The sequence below is a fragment of the Podarcis vaucheri genome, assembly GCF_965113315.1.
Source record: "Podarcis vaucheri genome assembly, chromosome: 2".
Classification (NCBI taxonomy): Eukaryota; Metazoa; Chordata; class Lepidosauria; order Squamata; family Lacertidae; genus Podarcis; species Podarcis vaucheri.
The window spans coordinates 46,118,485-46,143,103 of record NC_138760.1 but is presented as its reverse complement, the minus strand read 5'-3'; the positions used below and the strand labels follow the sequence as shown (position 1 = coordinate 46,143,103).

At 43.3% G+C, this 24,619-nt stretch overlaps 1 protein-coding gene and 1 long non-coding RNA gene across 8 annotated transcripts in view; one reads left to right on the top strand and one right to left on the bottom strand.

The window, feature by feature from the left end:
* The window catches only part of SHISA6 (shisa family member 6), a 261,331-nt gene that overhangs the window by 163,631 nt on the left and 73,081 nt on the right, over window positions 1-24,619 (bottom strand). The gene's annotated exons all lie outside the window — the stretch shown is intronic.
* The window catches only part of LOC309527248, a 39,331-nt gene that overhangs the window by 6,241 nt on the left and 8,471 nt on the right, over window positions 1-24,619 (top strand). The gene's annotated exons all lie outside the window — the stretch shown is intronic.

Genomic DNA, 24,619 nt, shown 5'->3' with positions numbered 1-24,619 from the left:
CTGTATTGTTATATATTCTAAGGGTGTATACATGACACACAAACTACAGAGAGAGGCCCCCACAAAAGGCTCCAAGGACATATATTGCGCACAGAAGCATACCCACATGGTTGTCAGCAGTTCTCATGATTGCAAAGGGTGGTATGTGATTATCCAGAATTATAATACTTTTAGGAAAATGATTTAGAAAAAGATCATGCAGCTAACTCTCATCTCTGACACCACAGCATTTTATTTTTGGGATCCCCTGTTTCGTATCCTGGTCATATCCTAAAGCTAATACTTTATTTCCTTGGTTTTCATTTTAGCATTATTTTAAATCCACTTCTTCACTGAATCAATGTGATTTTGAATCCCAATCCTAGTATAATTTTAGGCACAATCAAACCAAATATAAATCCTATTATGTTCCATTGATTTCAGTGGAAGCGTTTAGAATGTGCTCAGATTTCTCTCAATGATATCAATGAGGCTTAAAGGTACTTAACTTTGGCTGAATTGTTAATAGCAGCAGTTGTAGTATTTAACAACACCGGGGAAAATGGAAAAGCAATTCCTCATTTGTATTAATTCAGTCTGATCCAGAGTGTGTTTGTCACCCTTTCCAGATTTTCATCACTTACAGATTTGATCATTAAACACTCTTCTCCTCCATTTAAGAAATTAAATACAAAATGCTGATCAGTACTGACTCATGGCATGAGCAATAATAGCATGAGATGCCTGAAACATTTCTACTTTAGAATATGCATGCCTGAAGCAAACCATCATTCCATGAACATTCATTGTGCAGTGTCTGATTGTTCTGTAAGACTGTAACATAAACGTCCAAGCAGCCTGGTTCTATGCTTCTTTCACTGAATTCATTGGTGCTTACACACATATAGGTGTGGCACAGAAGATTTTGGTCATACAGCCAGATCCCATACCGCATGTTTACTCAGAAGTAAGTTCCAGTGTTCAGTGTAACTTAGGTTGCAGTCCTACTGAGAGTAAGTCCTACTGAACACAATGGAACTGAGTAGACACACACATAGGATCGCACTTTTGCCAACTGCAATGCTTCAAGTCACCAGTTCAGTTTTCACGTAGTAACAAAAACTACAATTGAAGCAACATATTTTTAAAGTCAACAGGGAAGTTTTTAATGACTGATGTTTTAATGTATTTTTAATCCTTTGTTGGAAGCTGCCTAGAGTGGCTGGGTAAACCCAGCCAGAAGGGCAGGGTAGAAACAAATTATTATTATTATTATTATTATTATTATTATTATTATTATTATTATTATTATTAGCATAGTAATGGCCTGTCAATTGTAAGCTCAATGTTGATATCCTAAACTGCCATAGCACATCAGTCCAAGTCCTTTCTCTCAGCTTTATGAAACAGCAGGTTTAAATTGCTTATATATAATCCCTCTTCCCTCTAAAATGCATTACCTTGGAGAAAAGGGTGTTCGATTCACAGCTACCAAGATTGCTTGACTTAGACATAATAATACATACTTCAAGCCATATATCCAAATACTTTTGGGACAAACAAAACATTACATCAGGAAATCAATGATTGGGCTTCCAATGTTTCCACCCCTCCTCTAAATTAAATACAGATGTAGGGAGGAAAAAGCCCTCATTTGATTGGAAAGTGGCAGGATGAGCATGGTGAGCTGCAGTATTTACTCTGCCTTGTTTCTACGTTGCCCCCCCAAAACCCCCCCTACTATTTCTGTACAGAAAAATATACAGGTGTCTTTATCATTGCATGGTTTTCTCTCTTCCCCTCACATCATTCCATGGGGCAAAAAACAGCTGGGAGGGAGGTAAGCATTGGGAAAAGGGCACCGGAATGAAAGTTTTAAATACACCCTTCTCCCGAGCCATTGCTCAGATCAAATTGGTAGCCCTCATTCGTGTCTTTTAGTAATTTTTATAAAAAATGTGTAGTTTGGGCTTCTGCTTCTACCACATCACACCCCAAATATGTCTTTTTATGAAGTTGATAATCCTCATGTACTACTGCAGGCTGCTTGTCGGCTCACGTGACATGACTGGATACTCCCACATGCAAAAAAATAGCACCCACATTGAAAAAAACTAGAGGTCAAGGATAACAGTTTAGAGGCTTGCCATATTTTTGCCTTGCCAGGATTTTTTTTGTATGGGGAGCATTCATCAGCATGCAATTTGAAGTGGTACATCCCATATGCAACTTTTAAGCACACAAATCTGCAACCTGCACGCCTAGGTAAAGGGACCCCTGACCATTAGGTCCAGTCGTGACCGACTCTGGGGTTCTGGCGCTCATCTCGCTTTATTGGCTGAGGGAGCCGGCATACAGCTTCTGGGTCATGTGGCCAGCATGACTAAGCCGCTTCTGGCGAACCAGAGCAGCGCACGGAAACGCCATTTACCTTCCTGCCGGAGCAGTACCTATTTATCTACTTGCACTTTGACGTGCTTTCAAACTGCTAGGTGGGCAGGAGCTGGAACCGAACAACGGGAGCTCACCCCGTCGCGGGGATTCGAACCGCCGACCTTCTGATCGGCAAGTCCTAGGCTCTGTGGTTTAACCCATAGCACCACCCACGTCCCACTTCCTGCACGCCTACTTTGTAACCTGCATGCCTACTTTGGCCCAAATATATGCCTTCCATATAATTAAGTTTAATTCAGTGGTATTTCTTTTTTTTAAAAAAAGAACTTTCTTTCAGATGCATGCCACTGGAACGGCTTGGTCTTTCTTCACCTTAATATCAGGGTTGTTATGAGATGCATCTACCTTCCAGCCTAACTGATGGTATCTGGTTACTATTTACAAAAGGTCAGATTGTATGGCTAAATTGCCCCAACTGGGAGCAACTGGGATGTAGTGTTGGTTTTAAAGGCCATTCCACACATAATAATTTTCTTACAAATGTCAATGGTATTCATTCTAGACAATATTCAAATATGGTAAGTTCTACAGTGAATGAAGCTAAGCCGTGTCAATTAAATTCAATGAGTCTACTCTAAGTAGGACTAGTGTTGAATACCACACTCAAAATACTTTGAAGCATACCCAAATGACTAATAACTAACCACCAGCCACAGTTTCCCAGAAGGTGTACTCACTTTTACATTTCTTCCCCATTGTACAGGAAGATTTCCTGCACAGAAGTGATTTCCATGTTTGTTTGTTTTTAAATAACTTTGGGCTGAAGTGGCCTTTAGCCCCATTGACTTCAATGTAAGTAAATCCACTTTAATTGCATCTGACTGGTGGGTGCATGCTTTCACACCACATCATAAGCTCTGCACAATATCATACCTGAACGAACATTTTAAAAGATGCCAATCAGTTAATTATACTGAAAATTTGGGTAATATATATTTATGCATGACTTCCTAGTACAGTAATTACCATTCCATATCTAATCAATGTTAGCAGCCCTGCTTCCTGTCACAGTTTAATATTTGAGAGGAAATGAATCCTTGAAGTCCTAATCTCTGGCAAAAACAGTTATGCCGGCCTCAGGCATAGCAATGCAAATGTTTGGTATATAGTCAGGAACCTCAAAAAGTGGATTGGATTATAGTACACCTAACAATGATCTGAGCAATATGAAGGCAAAATGTAATACAGGTCAAGCACCCCTGCTTGATCTTGCAAATTCGTGTGAATTAGCAATGATTTCCCATTTGATTTTGCCCCCCAAGCAGTACAGTATTATTGGAAAGCTGACATACCCTTTGACTACTCAAACTGTCCCAGTTAGATAATAAAATAAAATAAAATAGTAGCTTACAATTTCTTTCATATATTTTGTTGGGACAAAAATGGCAAGAATGCTTGATACTGAAGAGCTGATGCCTAATGTTTTGCTTTCTTTTTTTATTCTAAAGAATGGTTATGTGTTAAAACAACCATAAGAGTTGTAGGGCTAGAATGGATCCCAATCTTGCATAGTGAAACTTTTGGTACTGTGGAATGATCTTCCACACACTGAAAGTAGATGATCTCATAGTCTGCAAGAATATACCGGTAGTCTATGTTCATTCATACTGTGGAGTGCCAAAATGAGAGAGCCAAGAGAAAATGAGTTTAAGACATGGGAGAACTCAAGAACCTCAAGCTGGTAAGGAAAAGGAGGGGCACCCACAGCCCTCCTTAAGTCATGAGGCTGATTACTCCACACACACACATTCTTGGAGCTTGGTTGGCTCCTAGGGGCCAGCACTAAAGGTGGGATCAAGGAAGCCCTTGTGACAGCTTAATTTGGGCATTCACCCCAACAGCAAGATGGGCAGGAGTCATTTGTGGTAGATAGGATTTCTGCAAAAGTGGAGAAGAAACCTGCTGATCTTCCATTCTGGGGAGGTAGGTTAGATTAAGCTTTTACCACTGTGTGCATGTGTTTTTCCTAATGAGTTAAGTAGCTGTGAGGCATGTGTGTGCGTGTGTGTGTGTGTGTTATTTGCAATGGTAAAATGGAGCAAGGGGGAAAGGGTTAACCCTCTCCCACTAGAGACCAAATCCAGATCCCCCTCCCACACGGTTTGCCATTTAGAGAGTGCATTCATGTACCTCTATCATCGCAGCTAGTTTGATACTAACACATTGGTAATTATATTAACTTTTTGAAGGGGGAACAGCAGCAACACACTTTACCAACACACTGACCACTTCTGCAGGGTTTTCTTCTGCCTGGTGTTGTTTTGCTGTATGCACAATAAAAGTAAATTCTAAGCTATCTGGTTGGTGCTATTAATGCATATCACAGTTCATATTTTACAGTAGAGGTGATGACTGCTACCAATCTGATAATACTGCATATCTGTATACTATGGTACTGCCAAGCTTGTTTATATGTATAGAAGCAGGACTTGATCATTGTAAAGTCAGGTACTTCAAGCCATGCATTTTGAGACCCGAACTCACAGCTGCCTTCTAATATGTTGTTGATACTTTAATCTCTTGCATACCAGACTTTCGGTTTGTCACTCAGGCTCAACTGAGCTGATTGGTTCCTTAATGCTATTAAAGTCCTATTACTGTCCATTGTGTGAAACCTACATGGCTTGTGCTTACAGCACTGCCATCTGCATAGCTTTGTGCCCATCTTGTGAAGACTTGTGCCAAAGAAAGGTTAATTTGACATTTCAATGTATCGGTTCAGTTTGACGCTAGCTTTATGCCTATTATCAGGATCCTGTGGCTCACGCCACTTTGTCTCCTCTATGCATTTAAAGTGGTCACTGAGATGGGGGGAAGAAATCTATAACAGTCTTTGCAATCTGTCTGCAGCAAGTGTTAATGTCATCTTTAGCTTCTTTTTGTGCCAATTAGGGCAAAGTCCCACAGAGAGGACTAGATGGATGATGCCAGCAAGAGCTTTGGCTGCTGTTCGGAGCCCAGGGTTCATTCTCATCATTCATCCCACTAGTCACAGAGTTGTTTCAACAAATCCATCCGTGCAACACTCATTTTAGTGAAAACCTTTGGCTTGCTGCGGCTGGTAATAAATCACCAGCATAATGAGGTGAAGCTGCTATAGTGGAGCCTGCCCTAACAATGGTGACAGGGTCCAGTAGGCTCTATTAAGCAGAAGAGAGATGTTTGATCTGTGGTTAGAGTCTGCTGGGAGCCCAGGTAAATGGTGTGCTCAACAGAAGGTCCCAGAGAGACAGTGGCTTACGGGGAAGTTCTTACAGTGTTAAAAAATTATGGCAGGAAAGGCACAAAATCTCCCGTGAGAACACTAAGGTGACAGCCACAGATCAGCAGTTCTGCTGAGCAATCAATACCTACATTCCCTGAAACAAGTGCGCTAAGAGGAAATGGGCCTATATGACATTGACTTGTGCAAAAATCTTAGAAAAAGAGCTGGGCAGCATTCCTTTTCTACATGGGTCAAAGGGATCTTGGCTAGATGAAGTATACTGGGTGAAAGGAGTAGAGGGCAAGATCAGACATTGCATTTCCATTAAAATAAACTGTGCCTCCAGGGTGGCCACTTACATGTCACCAAAAAAGAGGATAATTTCAATGCACATGTTAATTTATATTTAGAGATGCAAATTTAGAAATGATTATTTTAATTTAATTAGAAATACAGTACATTGCACCATAGTGGGGAAGACCAAGACCAGGTGACACCTGTGTGCCTGTTCAGTCTGCTGCCAAGGTGCTACCTGTTGATGGTCAACTTCAAGGCCCTAGCTGCTTTCCCTTTGCAGGGCTATCCTTAAATGGGACTTATACCCGATAGCCCTTCAAACAGAGTATGCCTGCAAATAGTGTAAAGGATGACCCATGACCACTTTATGAGCATCCCAACTTTTTTGGAACCTCAAGTCATGTTTGTTCTGAGAGATAGCTATATAACTTCCTATTATCTTTTATTTAAAAAATAGCTACAGGAAATGAGTAACTGTGCATATTACATTCATGCATTGTCAAAGTGGGAATGAAGGGGTCTGGAAGGGTCTGGAAATCCCCATTCCAATTGGAATTTTCTGCCAGGCACCTAAGGGAATGGCAAGTGTCAACGCAACCTAGGAAGCCAGAGCTTTTGCAGGCAAATTTCTATGTGAGTGCCACTATCTAATGGACTGTTCCTACTTGCATGCTGTGGATGAGGAATGAGGAAAGGTCAAGGCAACGTCGGTTCAGAAGAACCCTTGTTATTGCTCCTGGCTAACAGCTCACCAAGGTGGAAGGTGAAGAGATTTTGGACATCAATAACTAAGGTTCATACTGTCTTCTGTGGTTTGTGCCATTCCCTTCTTAGGATTATCACCCTTAACTGTATGGCCCAGGACCTTTGCAAAATATTGAGGCATAGATGGATGGCTGCATATTGTGGTTAAAATTCTGGACTAGACAAGGAAGAATCAGATGATTCAAATCCCACTTAGTTATGAAGCTCATCAGGTGAACTTGTGTCAATTACATTCTCACCCTGAACTACCTCACAGGATTTTCATGGAAATAAAATAGGTGCAACAGGTGGACTAGAACTATATGTACCACCATGTGCTTCTCAGAGTAAGGCCAGGGCAGGAATGTATGTGTAAGCAGCTAGTGAAACATTTTGAGTATTAAGGCTATATGGAATATCCAAAGAAGAAAATCAAAGCTCAAGAGAGCTGCTGAATATCCTTGATATTAAGGGTTTGTTTTTCATGAAAAGCAATATACTCCATCGTCACTTGTTTCCACTGAATATAGTACACAGAAGGAGTGTGTCGGAGACAAATGAGTAAAATGAAACTGTTGTCAATTTTCTGCTTCTAAGGATGCCTGCTGTTCTGTACTTTATCATGTGCGGTAATTGGGCCACATTTTACTTTATACTATAGGTTATGCGTCTGGTGCAATAAAGTTGATAATGGTTCATGTTTTGCAGTCTATATATTCCATATACCAGGAAGGAGGCACTGGTAATGGTTCTCATATGCAACTAGTGCAGTTTTCATGACTGGTCTGCAGCAATCAATGATACATGGGCAAGGCAACCTGCGGCCCTCCAGATGTTGGATTCAAGCTCCCATCATCCCTATCCAGCATGAACATAAATCAGTTGGTCTATCTAGCTCTCAGTGTTGTCTAAACTGACTGGCAGCAGTACCCCAGGATTTCAGACAGGGGGTCTCTCACTGGGTTTTAAACTTGGGACCCTCTGCCTCCAGACCAGTGGCTGTACCACTGAGCTATGGCCTTTCCCACCTGGAGGGCCACAGGGTGCTCATCCCTAGACTGCTCGTGCCATGATGCCTTTAGGACACAACAAACAGAAGTACAGGCTAAAAGCAACAACTTGCCCATAAGCAGAAGCTAATAAATCCAGGTATGCATTCTGTTAACAGACATTTCCCCAGATTACAATGGTTGGCGCTTTAACTAATCTTATTCTTTCATGAGTGATTAGATGCCTGAATTGCATAATCCTATTATTCAAAGCCTTAGCTTCCTGCTTTCTCCCCTTGTGCCATCCAGTCTGCATTTCTCAGAACATATCAGAGTATTTTGAAAAGGAATTTGATTCAAATAAAAAGGGGTGGGGTGGGTGGGATGAATGGTGTTACAGTGCAAGTTGCTGCCCACCCCCCACTGAAGTGAGTGCTGAAAACAGCATTGCTTGACTGAGCAGAACCGAAAGTATGTATGTATGTATGTATGTATGTATGTATGTATGTATTTGCCTACCTTATTTATAGTCAGCCCTTCACCATATGGTCCCAGGGCAGAAGTACATTGCACAAGAATCATAAAATAAAATGTGAACACTATTACATCATCAAGATATGAAAGCAGGTGATGAAAATTATCTATGGGGTTCCCAACACCAAGTCTCCAAAATATACATCTTTGGTTGCTGATGAAAAAGTAATAGTGTTGGTACTTGATGCACCTCAGTAACTCCCAAGGTGGGGTACCACCACAGAGGAGGCCAATCCAGTGCCACCACCCTATAGCTTCCCCCATTGGCAGGATTGCCATAGGCAAGTCAATATAGTAGGAGTTGCTCTTTCAGATGTTTGGGTCCCAGTTGTGTAGTGCTTTATATGTCAACATAGGCATCTTGAATTCAGCTCAGAAGTAGATTGGCTAAGGGTTAAGCTGCCACTTTTATTTTGAAAAATTCTGCAGAAATTTAGTTCAGCACATATTTGAAGGAGAATTTGCCTAATTTGTGCTTTCTGAAACCGTATGGGAACTGAAACCCAGCCATCCTTCAAAATTCACACTTCTTCGAAATTTGCAATGCACGTCTCCAGCCAAGTAGTGTCAACAAAATGCATATAGTGGGGTAAAGTGTGCATATAAATGCATATATGAGTGAAAATAACATACAGAAATGTATTGCGTTGGGGAAAATCACTTTACAAAACTGTGTATATTTGGCGAAACTGCATAGAAAATGTGTATATTAAATGAAATTTGGTCTAAAATACTGATGAATTTTCAAGAGGACCTTAAAAAAAATGCCAACTGATATGGAAATGGAGAGAACCAAACTTAAGACAGGAAAAAAGATAAACTGAAATCAAAACTGAGATACTAGCTCATCCCTAATTATGACCAACCAAAAGGTCACAAAATAAATAGTAAGCTTTTGAGTCCACCAGAAGTCTTCATCACACCAGATATTCAAACGAAACCTGTTGCATTATGTAAGAAAGACAGCTTGCTTGGTCTTAATACCTGCATTGTTAAAAATGTCTTTTTTGCAACATAGTCTCAGAAGAGGAGTGGCTATGGGGGTTGTTATGAAGAGAGTGTACACTTCAGGATTTACCATTACAAGCCTGAAGTGAATGAGGAATATTTGTATTTGTAAGTTGTTAGCATTAATATGAATTCTGCTTAAAATGCTCACCTTAGTTGGTCTTTGGTGACCGCTGGTCACAGCAGGAAAAGCTGTGTGTTGTGGGGGAGCTGAAGGGAGAGAATTTAGTGTCCTCTGCAGAAATAATTGAGCATGCTGAGAAATCACAGTGACAACCATGCTAGTCAGCATGAAGGAGATGCACTCAGGGTGTGTTCTTAACTTAAACATATGACTAGGATGCTCTGAAAGAATAGACTCTAATTTAGCTTCCTGGGTGATATGCACCCAGTCTTCCTGAAGGCTTTGCTATTTCCCCTCAGCAGTCCTTATCTCCCTTGCAGAAATGTTTCTGGCACCTTAGTTCTCTCTGGGTGATGAGTCCTTCTCCTTGCCTGTTTACTAATTAATTAAACCCCAGTGACTGATCCAGCTGCAGCACTGTTTCTCCAGCCTAAAAGGTTGCATCTGACAATGTCTTACTCAAAGTAGACCTAATGAAAACAATGCATGATTAACTTGAGTCTACAGATGTCATTTGCCCTGCTCTTGAGTATGACTCCTATTGGAGACTGCTCTAAGCGTCCGGGAGTTTCTTATGTAAGGAATTGCCACCACCCATGAAATGATCTTAAAAAAGAATGTTCCTGAATGCACAGTCAACAAAAGTGGGCTGAGAGGGAGGGAAGAGTTTCAGTTACAAAGGGCAAACCACACCCACTCCCCCAATTTGAGGTGAAGAGATCTACATTTCTCATTAATAAGCATGATGAACTGAGGACCTTTTCACTCAGGGAGTACACCAAGCTGTTTTGACCAACTGATGTTCAGGGAGAATGAATCAGTGAAGACAAGTAACATCCCTTAAAACCCCAGAAAAAAATGCTGATGACTTCTAAGTGCACACAATGAAGAAAGAGCTGGATTTCCTCTGATTTCAGAATAAGAGAGGATGAAGCAGGTGAATGCGGCTACTGCTTTGTCTGCCATGACTTGCATTTGCCAAACAGCACCGAGTTGCAAATTGGTGCCAGGAGCAATCTATAGTGCTCAAGGGTCTCTCCATTGCACATGCTAGAGAGAATACACAATACCAACCCCGAAGGAATTTCATATTTGCCTTTCCCCCCGATTAGTTTCACAAACACCCAAGAAAAGGGGCTTCCAATGATTTCCTTCTACTATCAGAAATTGTTGTTCTACATATTTTACTTACTTTAATATCCAGCTACCTAGACAGCATCTTAAAAAGCACAGACATCACCTTGCCAAAAAAGGTCCGTATAGTTAAAGCTATGGTTATCCCAGTAGTGATGTATGGAAGTGAGAGCTGGACCATAAAGAAGGCTGATTGCCGAAGAATTGATGCTTTTGAATTATGGTGTTGGAGAAGACTCTTGAGAGTCCCATGGACTGCAAGAAGATCAAACCTCTCCATTCTGAAGGAAATCAGCCCTGAGTGCTCACTGGAAGGACAGATCGTGCAGCTGAGGCTCCAATACTTTGGCTACCTCATGAGAAGAGAAGACTCCCTGGAAAGACCCTGATGCTGGGAAAGATTGAGGGCACAAGGAGAAGGGGACGACAGAGGACGAGATGCTTGGACAGTGTTCTCAAAGCTACCAGCATGAGTTTGACCAAACTGCGTGAGGCAGTGGAAGACAGGAGTGCCTGGCGTGCTCTGGTCCATGGGGTCACGAAGAGTCAGACACGACTAAATGAATAAACAACAACAACAATCTAGCTACCTGCCCCATCCCCACAGTAAAGGGACCCCTGACCATTAGGTCCATTCGTGACCGACTCTGGGGTTGCGGTGCTCATCTTGCTTTACTGGCCAAGGGAGCCGGCGTACAGCTTCCGGGTCATGTGGCCAGCATGACTAAGCCGCTTCTGGCGAACCAGAGCAGTGCACGGAAACACCGTTTACCTTCCCACCGGAGCGGTACCTATTTATCTACTTGCACTTTGATGTGCTTTCAAACTGCTAGGTTGGCAGGAGCAGGGACTGAGCAACGGGAGCTCACCCTCTCGTGGGGATTTGAACCGCCAACCTTCTGATCGGCAAGTCCTAGGCTCTGTGGTTTAACCCACAGCGCCACCCATGAAGTAGTTAAACACAAATATTATATACAATGTCACATCCCCCCCCCCACTTTTCATTTTTTTTAAAAAAAACCCATCTTAATAAGTTAATTGGTGACAGGATTGGAGCCGGTCTCCATGTGGACTGTCATTGGCCACAAACAGAAATCTGAGGCAACATGGTGCAATGCCGGCCAATCACATTCCACAGGGGAAGAGAGGACAAACAAACAAAAATACACCCAGAAAGCAGCTGTATGCATAAGCCAGGCATAGGCAACCTCAGCTCTCCAGATGTTTTGGGACTACCATTCCCATCATCCCTGACTACTGGTCCTGTTAGCTAGGGATCATGGGAGTTGTAGTCCCAAAACATCTGGAGGGCTGAGGTTGCCTATGCCTGGCATAAGCTGAAACAAACATTCTTCCAAGCCTCTCTAATGGGGAGGCGGCTGAGCACACCTGCATGGAGCGATGCCACTCAATAGGAGATAAAGAACAGTGCTGATCCCTGCCTGTTTAAGCAGCAGTATTGATGTTTCATTCCCATGTCAAACCTGATCAGAAGAAGTGGAAGCTGCAGAGCATGCTCTGCAGAATTTGCTGTCCTCTGCGTGAAACATTGCTCTCCATGCAGGATTCGCTGTCAGGAATAGTTTCTGACCATGAGAGCAGATATGAAAGTGCCTCAGCAGAGGGAGGCTTTTGTGTTCTCTGTGCAATGCAGATGCTGCCATCCTTTTGAATGTTTATTGTACTGAGAGACAAAGCTTATTTAGAAGAATCTGCTTTCTAAATTGGCATTATAGGAACATCTTGTTAACAAAGCACCTGCTAGGGCTCTGGAGAGTTGGGATCCCTGAAGCACGAGCCTTAAGGCATGCCCCCCTGCCTCCATTCCTTTAGGGAAGGAAGGATTCGTGCATTTTTAAGAACACACACAGCGCCCTTTATAGTTTATACTACACACACCCAAGCCCCCACCTGCTTTGCACCATGCACACATTGTTTGTAGCACTTAATTTCTCATTTAACCAGCAAAAGCAGCAGAAAATATATTTATAGGTAACCAAGGTTTGTTGAGAAAAGCTACTTTGGCAATCAAGCAGTATACGATAAATTAATGAATATTCTTAACACACACATATGGGTGGACTACTATTTCCCCCTACTCCAGAAAGAAGTTGTTTATGCCTGCTTAAGAAGATACTGGCGTTCTAAGAGAATTTGGCAGGTGAAGGATCAAAATGCTGCCTCGTAGCTTTACAAAATTGTTATTTCTACACACGGTATGATCAGTGTGATCTTAGATCTGACATGGCTCCCAACAAACTAGCAGCTGCTTTTAAACAGCAAAACTCCCCAACAGGAGTCTTCAAAGATTAATAGAATTCATTTATAAAGCACAGGTCCAATTGATATTACAGAGACGATGTATTAGTACCAGCTTGCTTCTCATGTGGAGATTCAAGCCAAGGATGGCAATGTTACACTTCAGAGGCAATAAGCAAACCATGTTTCAATGGGAGTACCTGTAGATGATGATGATGCCTTTGTACTGACCTATTCTTTTAAAACTTATAAAATATTTCAGTGCCTTGGGAATCTGACACTCAGTACCACCATGTAGTATAAGGGACCATTGGCTGGTGAACCAGAGATTTAGAATAAGGCAGGGCAAAACTGTGATATTAAAGCAGAATATAATATAACATCAGGCTTAAAAGGAAAAAAGAGCATGCTAATTTTGACTTGGCTACATCTGGGAAAATGCTATTGCAAAACCAGATGCTCAAAACACGGTGCCAGCAGCAGCAACAACAGCAACAACTTTATTATTTGTACCCCGCTCATCTGACTAGGTCGCCCCAACCACCCTGGGCTGCTTAGCATTTTAAATTCTTAAGAAAGTGGCAAAACCCTTGGCAAGTGAACAATGACATCCCAGCCAGGTGGAAGAATAAGTCAGCATGCAGCAAGGAAAAAACCACTACTTCTTTTAGGAGAAAAACTATGCTCACCTTAAGGCTGAGCCAAAGGTTCTTTTTTATAATATTTTTTTATTAGTTTTCAATTACAGTCCAATAATAGCCTCATTATATCAATACCAATTTATAATACGATTATTAATACCAATCGTTCAAATACCAAATTGATAGATAATTTAGATAAAGTGGTCCCCCGCGTGTTAGATTTGATGGTTTTCTTTATTTATGCGTTCCAAAATCTTATTAAGGTTGAGCCAAAAGGTCTTACCTCAGAACTTGCCTTTCCCAAACAGAGGCAAGTAAGTGAAATTATTTGAAAAGTTTGTGTGATGGGGTGGTGGTTGTTACACTTGGTAGTGGCAGCAGAGGTAGAAGAAGAGTTTCTTCTCTCTCTCTCTCTCTCTCTCTCTCTCTCTCTCTCTCTCTCTGACACTCTGTATAGCTGTGATAGTGGTAGAGCTTCTCTTGGTGACTTGCTGGCTGGCACAATATAGGAAGATCATGTTTAACTCTCTGCTCTCCCACTAAGACCACCAGGCATCAAATTCATGGAGGATTAGGTTATTAATGGCTACTAGTCATGCATAAGCCTGCTTGTGAGCTTCCCTCTCTGAGAAACAGGATGCTGGGCTGGATAGGCTTTTGGCAGTGGGATCTTTTTTCATTATTGTTGGGATTGATAGTGAAGGCTTTTCAGCTCAGGAATCTGCACTGACATTCACAGACCCACATTCCTCTAGCGGAGGAGAAAAGCATCTCTAGTCTGAGCGTATTCAAAGGTGTGGCAGTACTTAGCTCCATGGCACAACGCTGCCCCTTTAAACCCACTACCCCTTATCTGAGGGGTGTTACCAGGCCTGCTGCTGCTGGGAATATAAAAGATCACTCAAAGCTTTGGATATTGTTGCAGCAACTTATGCTCTTTGGCACAGGGTTTTGTGATACTTGCCCATGGTTGCAGAATCTGGTCTTTCATAGACCAGTTACTTTCCACATGTGTCCTTTAAACTAGTTGCTGGTCACATTCAGGTTTGTTCTCCCCTAACACAGTGTTGAGCCCATCAGGCAAGAAAGTGTGTGTGGTTGCATCTAACCTCCCTTAGATTATATTTGTAATTGTGAAAGAGCTAATTGAAAAATAAAAACAGTTTGCATTTAGAAAAGTCAAATAGAAGTGATTAAGACATTAAATGGATGCTGTGCTGAGTGGTCATCCGGGCTAAGTAGTTGGCCATGCCCCACGCCCCTGGGCCACCACAGATTGGCACATTTGAAGGACGGGTTAGGTGGGAACCCATGAGTCTCTGCGGCGGTGGGAGGGGACGGGGAAACAATCTAAATCTAAACAATCTAAAATGGCGCTGCACATCCGGGGAGAGAGGCAACCGCCGCTCACCAGCAAGATGGTAAGTGGCCATTCCCACATATCAGTAGTTCTTGCAGATATTAACCTTCTGTGATCAACTTCATGTAGAATATCTGCTTTGCTCCTGGATTATATTGCACTTAAAAGGCTCCCTGAGAGCTGTCAGTGAATTGTTTATTGTGCAACAGAAAGAACTGATGTACATTATTGCTGTAATAGTTTTGGAAAGTGTCTTGTTTCTTTGGCAGTAGGAATGGTTGTGATGAAAACAGCAAGACAAGCTCAGGCTGTGCATACATTTCTCTACCACATAATCTTTGGAGGAAACCTTTTTTTTTGTAACAGCTTAAATAATAATTTTGAAAATGCCTCCCTTTAAAGTTGCAGTAAAGGTCACTGGTGGAAGAGAATAGTTGTTGTTTTTCCAGCAATGGGTAGGGAGAAATTCAACATCCTGGTGACCTTTTGTTTATCTGCACCTATCATCTGGACCCTCCATAAAGATGCTAACAGATCTGATGTGGCGCAGAAAATGGGATGTGGCAGTGGCATGGAGAGAGACAGGTGGCGGTGCTTTCTGAAAACATCACAGAAACACTGCACCAGAAGCTCCCTCTGATATGCTGGAGATCACTATCCCCATCACTCACAGGCTGTCAGGGCTGCATCCCAGACACACACACGCATGGAATTCTAAGCATCGCAAGCCGCTTCTAGGATCTTGCTCAATAAGACAAGAAAGCTGTTTTGTTTGGAGCTGCTCATCCTGTGGCCGGAGGTATAGCAAAGAGACGAGGAAGGCAATTACCAGGGATCCTACACCGTCTCTCACTGGAGCATGCAGCTCAATAAATGGATGACATCAGAGTGCAGTAGAGGTGGTGGCGGCGGCAGCAGCTGCTGCTGCTGCAGCAGCAGCAACAGCTACTCAGCTATAGCCCTGAACAGAGGAGCCATAGACAGCAAAAAAAGAGTTTTTGGGGGAGGGGAGGGGAGGGGAACCGTGGAAAGCCGCCAGGGTGTTGATTGATCACCACTTCACTTTTGGCTACCCGAAATACATGTTGTTGCAACAGACAATGAAGGTATCGAATACGGAGCGGCGTGGGGATCACTCAGCTGTGAGATGGGATGCAAGTGGGCCACATGTTTCTGTGTACGTCGAGATCTGTATCAACCCATGCAATGGGGATGGGCCTATTGCAGGAGGCCAGTGGCCTGAAAGCAGTGGAAGTATAGTTCTACCCCAGGTCCATTTTGGAGCCATTTTGACATCAGAGGCGAAGCATCCACCTTGATGTTGCAGTGCTGAAATGCTGGACAGCCAACCTATTAAAAGAAGCAACGTTGAAGCAGCACAGAGATAGTGCCTGGCCTGCTATGCTTCTGCGCCTTTTCCAAGTATTCGAGGCGGAAATTCAGCTTGCAAAAGGTGGTTTTGGTGAATGCCTGTTCCCGTCATCCTCTAAGAACAGATAAGTTACTCATTTATCTTACAGAAGCGTGCTTATATTTCAGTCTAAAGGCATTCAAAATGGTAGGAGCAACAGGAAGCAGTGCTGCAACCAACAAAAGACTGCTCTGTAAGAGCTGGGAAGAAAATCTACAGAAAGGCCCTGAGGCCACATTGAAGCGCTGTGAAAATTTAAGTACCTCTGCCCAGCTCAAGTGCACAATGGAGTCTGATTCTGGGACTCATTTGGAAGACGATTGAATAGATAAACAGAAGCAGCTGCTTCTGAAGTTGGGCCCTATCCCTAAAGATCTACCTCTTGAGAGGACTCAGTTATACTGAAGAAAGACTGAGACACCAGCAACATTTCTATGTTGGCCCCAGACTTTGAAACTTGACTGCAGCAAGTGGAATCCATCTTCACTCTATCCACAGTGAGTAACATTTGAAATAGCATGGGGATGGGGCAATTTCTCCAATCCTTGCATTTGGTCCCAGTACTGTTCCTTCAAAACTAGAGGATATGGATTTGGTCCTTGTCTGGGAGAATGGGCAGAACAAACATACGCCCTATGGGCAAAATTTTAGAATGACAAAAACAAAGAAAACCCAAGGCTTCAATTTACATACACTTACTTGGGGAAAATGCCCATTTGACTCAATAGAAATTACTTCTGGGTACACATGTACTGGATTGGGTTGCTGTCTTGCAGTATCTTAAGTGAATTAAATAGCTGGTGTAAGATGCTTGCTTAACTATTAAGTATTGCTGGTCTTCTTGACCTAGTGGTCTTGAGAGCCGTACAGAATGCCTTCTTGGAGAATGTCCAGTAGTTCTTGCACAGAAAAGCAAAACCTCACAGTTAGTGTGAGATTGAATTGGGCCTAAAACAATTGGATATGTCATATTTCAAACAGTGTTTTCATGATTTAATTTGGAGAGACTTTTTACCAACTGAAAGTTTTGCTGCTCTTCTCAAACATGCTGCAACACTTGTCTTCAAGAATGTATTTTTTTCTGCAATCCGGCAAAACATTGGGTGCACTTATGTCTATAGGAACCAGTTAACTGAAGCACAGCCTATCATTACACTGGATTGTGTTGATGTGCTGCCAATACATTTTCTGGGATCTGTTTTGGATTTGACCCTTTTGCTGAACATTTGCTTTCAGTAGAACCTGGGGAGAGGGTAAACAGAATCTGTCAACAGCACTTCACAGTTTTAGGTGCCTACCTTTTATGTATTGCTTTCAATAGGGATTTTTTTTCGGTTCTCCTACTCCAAGGTGTGTTCCTGACCTTGATGTACTTGCATTCTGTCTGTGAACCACCATTTTTATTTTTTTGCTTTGCCTGCTTAGCACCAAAATGAGCAGATGGGTATGACTTGTTTGTATGAGATTAAATTGCCAGTGTCTGTCTTCATGCCTGTGAGAGATACTGTGGTTTGTTTTCCTAATGAACACAGGGTGTAAGATATACCAAGTCGGTTAGATCTAGCACAGAACACTGACTAGAAGTGCCTTGCCTGTGTTTCAGAACAGGAACATTTTCAGCCCTGCTTGGAGCTGCTGGGGTTTGGACCTCGGACTTTCTGTCTGCAAGGCGGCTGCTTCACTACTGAGCTATGTCTCTTCCCTTTTGGTTGAATTACAAGCAGTAAATGCGTTAAGATTGCTAATTGTATCAATTTAGAGGAACCACTAACATGTCTCTCAGTCTGGAACAGAAACAAGGTCATCCAAAAACAAGCTAGTCTTTTTCTCATATTCAGGGGACTCCTGAGTACAAAGAAGTCTATAAGTTTGTAAATTGAAAGGAATTTCTTTTTTAACCCAACAATGTCCTTGTGAGCTTCCAGAACCAAGTAGCTCAACTCATTGTTTGTGGAGGGTACTTCTTGGTTCATACTGAACACCAAAGACAGGAACTGCTGACTTTACTGCTATCCTTTGGGGATTTGATTTTTTTTTTTGGGGGGGGGGAGTCAGCAAATGTGGTAGCCCAATCACAGCTATGCTAACATCCTAGATTTATCCATTATTTTCCATGGCAACTTTCACTTTCACTATAAGAATGATGGGGAAGGAAAACTAGGAAGTCTAGAAGAACCATTTGTTGGGCCAACTTTTTGAGTCTATCAATTAAGTCCACAGTTGACTTGTGGAATATTGAAGATGTTAGTTGCGAAAAGGAAGGGAAATTGAGTGAGAATGTAAGAACATGAGAAGAACCTGCTGGATCAGGCCAATGGCCCATCTAGTTCAGCATCCTGTGTTCACAGTGGCCACCCAGATGCCTGCAGGAAACCCATATGTAGGATTTGAGCACAAGGGAAACCTTCTGGTTTCCAGAAACTAGTACTCAGAAGCACTACTGTCTCCAACTGTGAGGCAGAGCATAGCCATCATGGCTAATAGCCATTGACTAATTGATAGCCCTCTCCTCCACGAATTTCTTTAATCCCCGATTAAAGTCATCTATGTTGGTGACCATCTCTGCCTCCAGTGGGAGTGACTGCCTAATAATAATAATAATAATAATTTATTATTTATACCCCACCCATCTGGCTGGGTTTCCCCAGCCACTCTGGGCGGCTTCCAAAGGAGTATAAAATACTGTAATACATCAAACATTAAAAGCTTCCCTAAACACGGCTGCCTTCACATGTCTTCTAAATGACAGGTAGTTGTTTATCTCTTTGACATCCGGTGGGAGGGCGGGTGCCACTTCCGAGAAGGCCCTCTGCCTGGTTCCCTGTAACTTGGCTTCTTGCAGTGAGGGAACCGCCAGAAGGCCCTCGGCGCTGGACCTCAGTGTCTGGGCTGGACAATGGGGATGGAGACGCTCATTAAGGTATACTGGACCGAGGACGTTTAGGGCTTTAAAGGTCAGCACCAACACTTTGAATTGTGCTCGGAAAAGTACTGGGAGCCAATGTAGATCTTTCAAGACCAGTGTTATGTGGTCTCAGTGGCTGCTCCCAGTCACCAGTCTAGCTGCTGCATTCTGGATTAGTTGTAGTTTCTGGGTAACCTTCAAAGGTAGTCCCACATAGAGGGCATTGCAGTAGTCCAAGTAAGAGATAACTAGAGCGTGCACCACTCTGGCGAAACAGTCTGCAGGCAGATAGAGTCTCAGCCTGCATACCAGATGGAGCTGGTAAACAGCTGTCCATGGATACAAAATTGACCTGTGCCTCCATGGACAGCTGTGAGTCCAAAATGACTTCCAGGCTGTGCACCTGGTCCTTCAGGGGCACAGTTACCCCATTCAGGACCAGGGAGTCCTCCACACCTGCCCGCCTCCTGTCCCCCCAAAACAGTACTTCTGTCTTGTCAGGATTCAACCTCAATCTGTTATCCGCCAGCCATCCTCCAACTGCCTCCAGACACTCACACAGGACATTCACCGCCTTCATTGGTTCTGATTTGAAAGAGAGGTAGAGCTGGGTATCATCCGCATACTGATGAACACCCAGCCCAAACCCCCTGATGATCTCTCCCAGCGGCTGCATGTAGATGTTGAAAAACATGGGGGAGAGGACAGAACCCTGAGGCACCCCACAAGTGAGAGCCCAGGGGTCTGAACACTCATCCCCCACCACCACTTTCTGAACACGGCCCTGGCGGAAGGAGCGGAACCACTGTATAACAGTGCCCCCAGCTCCCAGCCCCTCTAGACAGTCCTGAAGGCTGTTATGGTCGATGGTATCAAAAGCCACTGAGAGATCCAGCAGAACTAGGAAACAGCTCTCACCCTTGTCCCTAGCCCACCGGAGATCATCGACCAGTGTGACCAAGGCAGTTTCAGTCCCATGAGAAGGCCTGAATCCCGACTGGAAGGGATCCAAATGGTCCGCTTCTTCCAGGTGTGCCTGGAGTAGTTCAGCAACCACTCGCTCAATCACCTTGCCCAAGAATGGAAGATTTGAGACTGGGTGAGAGTTGGCCATATTGGCAGCATCTAAAGATGGTTTTTGAAGAAGCGGTTTGATAACCTCTTTCAGCGGGTCTGGGAAGGCTCCCTCACAGAGAGAAGCATTCACCACCCCATGAAGCCCATCACCCAGTCCTTCCCAGCTAGCTTTTATAAGCCAGGATGGGCAAGGATCCAGGAGACAGGTGGTTGGTTTCACTCGTCCAAGCAGCCTGTCCACATCCTCAGAGGTAACAGATTGGAATTGATCCCATGCAGCTTGACTAGACAGGACTCTAGCGCTCTCCCGCCCTGGCCCTGCTCCCACGGTGGAGTCTACCTCTTCCCAAATCTGAGCAACTTTATCTGCAAAAAACTTTGCAAAATCATTGCAGGAGATCATGTGGCCCGTACTGGGCCCCAATGGAGCAGATGGTTCCGCCAAATTGCGAACCACCTGAAAGAGTCTCCTGCTGCTGTTTTCTGCAGATGCAATAGAGGCGGTGAAGAAAGTCTTAGTTTTAACTATCTGCTGCATGATGAAGTACTTTATTTTTTCTGTCTTCAATCATTCAACATTCAGCTTCATTGGATATCCATGAGTTTTAGTGCTATGAGAGAAGCGGAAAATGTTTTCTATCTACTTTCTCCATGCCATGGAGTCCCAAATGCTGTAATCTTTATTCATAGGGATTTGCTCCATCCCCTTGATCATTTTGGTTGCCGTTTCCTGAACCTTTTCCAGATCTACAATATCCATTTTTAGGTGAGATGACCAGAACGGTACATAGTATTCCAAATGCAGCTGCACAATGGATTTCCTCAGGTTGCCATTAGGGTCAGTGAGATGCATGCCACGAGGTCAAAAAAACTTCCCTTCCCTTCTACTCTTCCCAAGTTTATATTGCTATATAGTTATCCACAGCTCAAAAAATTCCTCCACAGGTTGTGTGCACTACAAAGTGCCTTAGTGTTCATGGGCACAATGATCAATGCATGTGCATTAGAATCAATATGACCCCCGCACCTCACCTGGAAATTTAATTGCACACTTGCATGGTGGTGGGTGAATGCAATGCCTCCCTTTTCTTCTAAGAGGACTCCTTGAGTTATGAAGGAGGGAGAAATGTCTCCCATGGCCAAGACCTCTCCCAAACAAGGAGCCTGGTTAAGGTGGCCATTTGATACCTGACTTAAAACAGAAAAGTAAATGAAACATATTACCAAAAAGCGGAGAACAGAGGAAGAGATATTCATAAGATGTGTGTGCTTTACTTTAGATGTCTAGATGCAATTTTAGGAATTACTAGAAAGTAAATAAGACTGTAATACACCATGGAGAAGGCTGTGGCCAGGTGACTGGTGTATCTCTCCCACCTGCCAACTGTTGATGAGCAGTTTCAAAGCCTCTCCTCTCCCTTCTTAGAGATCTTTATCCTCAAACCAGGCTTTGACAGCCTTCAAATAAAGGATGCATTCCAGTAAAGGACTGGCATCTATAATGTAGGACACATGGCCACCCTAATTCAGGTTCAAGACAAGAAGTGAGTGGAATGTGGCTCCTGAGTTAGTAGGAGGAAGCCATTTTCCTGCCCCTTCTCAGGGCCTGGATCCCACGTTAATTTTGAAGGGGCAGATTTTGGAAAGCAGGCCTAGGCCTTCACCATGCGCTGCCCATGGCAATCGCTTTCTCATCCCTTTAATAAGAGTATGGTTCTGTTTCAAAATAGGTTTCTGTAAAAGATGGTTTCTGCAGATGTTTGTCATGAATCCAGGGCTATTTAATATTTTCATTAATAACTTGGATGAAGAAGTGAAGATTATACTCATCCAACATGCGGGAAATATGAGGAATTGCAAACACTATAGAGGACAGGATTATCATTCAAAATGACATTGGAGCAACTGGGTTATATGTCATGGAATGCAATTAAGGAATGAGAAATGGCAAAGCATCACCCATTGGAAAGAAAAGCCAAATATGTAACTATAGAAAGGGAGGGACAGTGGCCAGCTTCCAGCACTCCTGAGAAGGCTTTAGGGCTTAGCGTGCATCACAGTACTTCTGTCTTGTCAGGATTCAACCTCAATCTGTTAGCCGCCATCCATCCTCCAACAGCCTCCAGGCACTCACACAGGACCTTCACCGCCTTCACTGGTTCTGATTTAAAGGAGAGGTAGAGCTGGGTATCATCTGCATACTGATGAACACCCAGCCCAAACCCCCTGATGATCTCTCCCAGCGGCTTCATATAGATATTAAAAAGCACGGGGGAGAGGACGGAACCCCACAAGTGAGAGCCCAGGGGTCTGAACACTCATCCCCCCCCACCACTTTCTGGACACGGCCCAGGAGAAAGTATAACAGTGCCCCCAGCTCTGGTTTGCAGCACTACAAGGAAGTTTTCTGGTTGAAAAACCCAACAGACTAGTCCTTTCAGTCTTTTGGTAGCTACCTTATTGGCTTTTACTTTGCTGCTCTAAGCTTGTACATCTAGGTGATGCTCTTCTTGGTGAGGCAAACATCATGTGTGGATTGACACACAGTGGCACTGTTGGCTATCTGAGTATTCTCCCCACACTATATCGTCATTGCCACCTGTAAGACAGGTATTTTATTGTGGCTCATTGCAGTTCAGATGATATGACTTAATCTTGGGGTTGATGATGTGTGAAGGGTATTAATATGTGGCAAGGGTTGGACTTCATGATTTTCTAGTCCCTTCCAGCCCTATGACTATTCCATGAAGAATTAGCTCCTTTCAAAGACTAGTTCAGGGATCGGCAAGGTTTACCTTGCCTAGGGCGGTTCACTCCAGTGGAGATCCCTCCGTGGGCCAGATCACTCACTCACGTGCCTGCGATTTCCGGCATCTGTGTATGCACAGACGCGATTTCTGGAGCCGTGGAAGCAAGTCCCCGTGCTGCACTGGTTTAGCGCAGCACGCGGGGACTCGCCAAGTGGGCAGCTCGGTTCAGGGGTGGCTCATGGGCCAGTTAAACGACCCCCGTGGGCCACTTGTGGCCCATGGGCCCTAGGTTGCTGACCCCTGGACTAGCTCTACCACAGCTAGCATTCACTCCATAAATAGAAAGTGTAAAAATGCTTGCAGTATCATGCCTTAACTTCCCTGCATTGTTGCTCAGAAAGTCAGATAGGAATAAGCCAATCTTGTGCTGAAGCAAGCATAAGCCATTTTCCAGCACTCGAGCTATAAAGTGGCACTGTAAGTAGTAAAGGGCTGCAGGGTCATTAGCCCCACTTCCATTGTTGGGCAGCTTGTGCCCGCTTCCCCTAGAATAACTTCTGCAGCAGGAAACATTTCCTATTCATGGAGGCCCAAGGTTCACAAATATGCAGGAAGCCTAAATGAGGAGAAAAGATCTCCCACCACAGAAGGACCCAGGAAAGTTGGTATAAACTGTGCTTGATGAGAAGGAATGGAAACATATGGAGAAGGCTGGCAATCTTGTGATTCATCACTGTTACCCTGATGGAGCAAATACTTCTTAATTGTACCATAAGCTTTTCTTCTCTAGTCATGCCATGTCCTTAGTCATTGGAAATTGATGGGGCTCCACCTTGCATCTTGGGACAAGCATGGGTGCCACCAGAAAGAAAAAAAGCATGATAATTCATCATGTCCCTGATCAGAGGCTGGAATAATTGTAGCATGTTCTGCAGTGGGGTCCTCCACGGCACCAGGGAAGCTAACAGGAACATATTTTTATCCACACTAATACCAAGTAAGTCCCCATCACTTTCACATTAATGGGGCCACTGAAGAGGTGTGTCCAACTTCATGTCAGCATGTTACCAGGTATAAGTATATGCAGATTACAATATCACTAGAAAGTACCAATGCTGAGCAATTTCTTTTCTTTGCCAGTAAAAGCTTCTTGGTTAAAACTCAATCACTAACAGAAGATGATACCCACAATATCCTTGAATGTTGGAGGAGCAGAAAATGTATTGGAAGGAAATCAGTTTTTATTTTTTAAAAAAATTAGGAACGGAACCTCACACAAGATTAAGTAAAAATATTGTAGGATGGGAGAAACAGGAAACCTGAAGCTTCCATAAAACCTGGAACATGTTTGAACGTTTGACTGCTGAAATCAGCCTTAACCCATTTGAGGGCCATAAGCATAACAGAAAGGATGGACAAAATGAGCATCAAGGCTTTTTCCTTTATCTGACTCGATCCTACATTCCCATTGTAACCCAGAGGAGGATGAGTATTGTGATTGTCACTTGGACATCCCAGCAGAAAAATCTGTCTCAATGCAGAGGAAGAGGATTTTAAAAATAAAATAAGAAACATCCCTGAAAAGCACTAAAAAGTTGTGAATACTCCAAACAAGACAGCTGCCTCCCTCACCTACTCCCTGAAGATTTGTGTTACACTGTCCTCAGGGACCTGTGAATTATCTGACTGGTGTTTCAAAACTGCACAAGTAAGTAATAGGTAGCTGTTATAGAAACTGCTAAGAGACA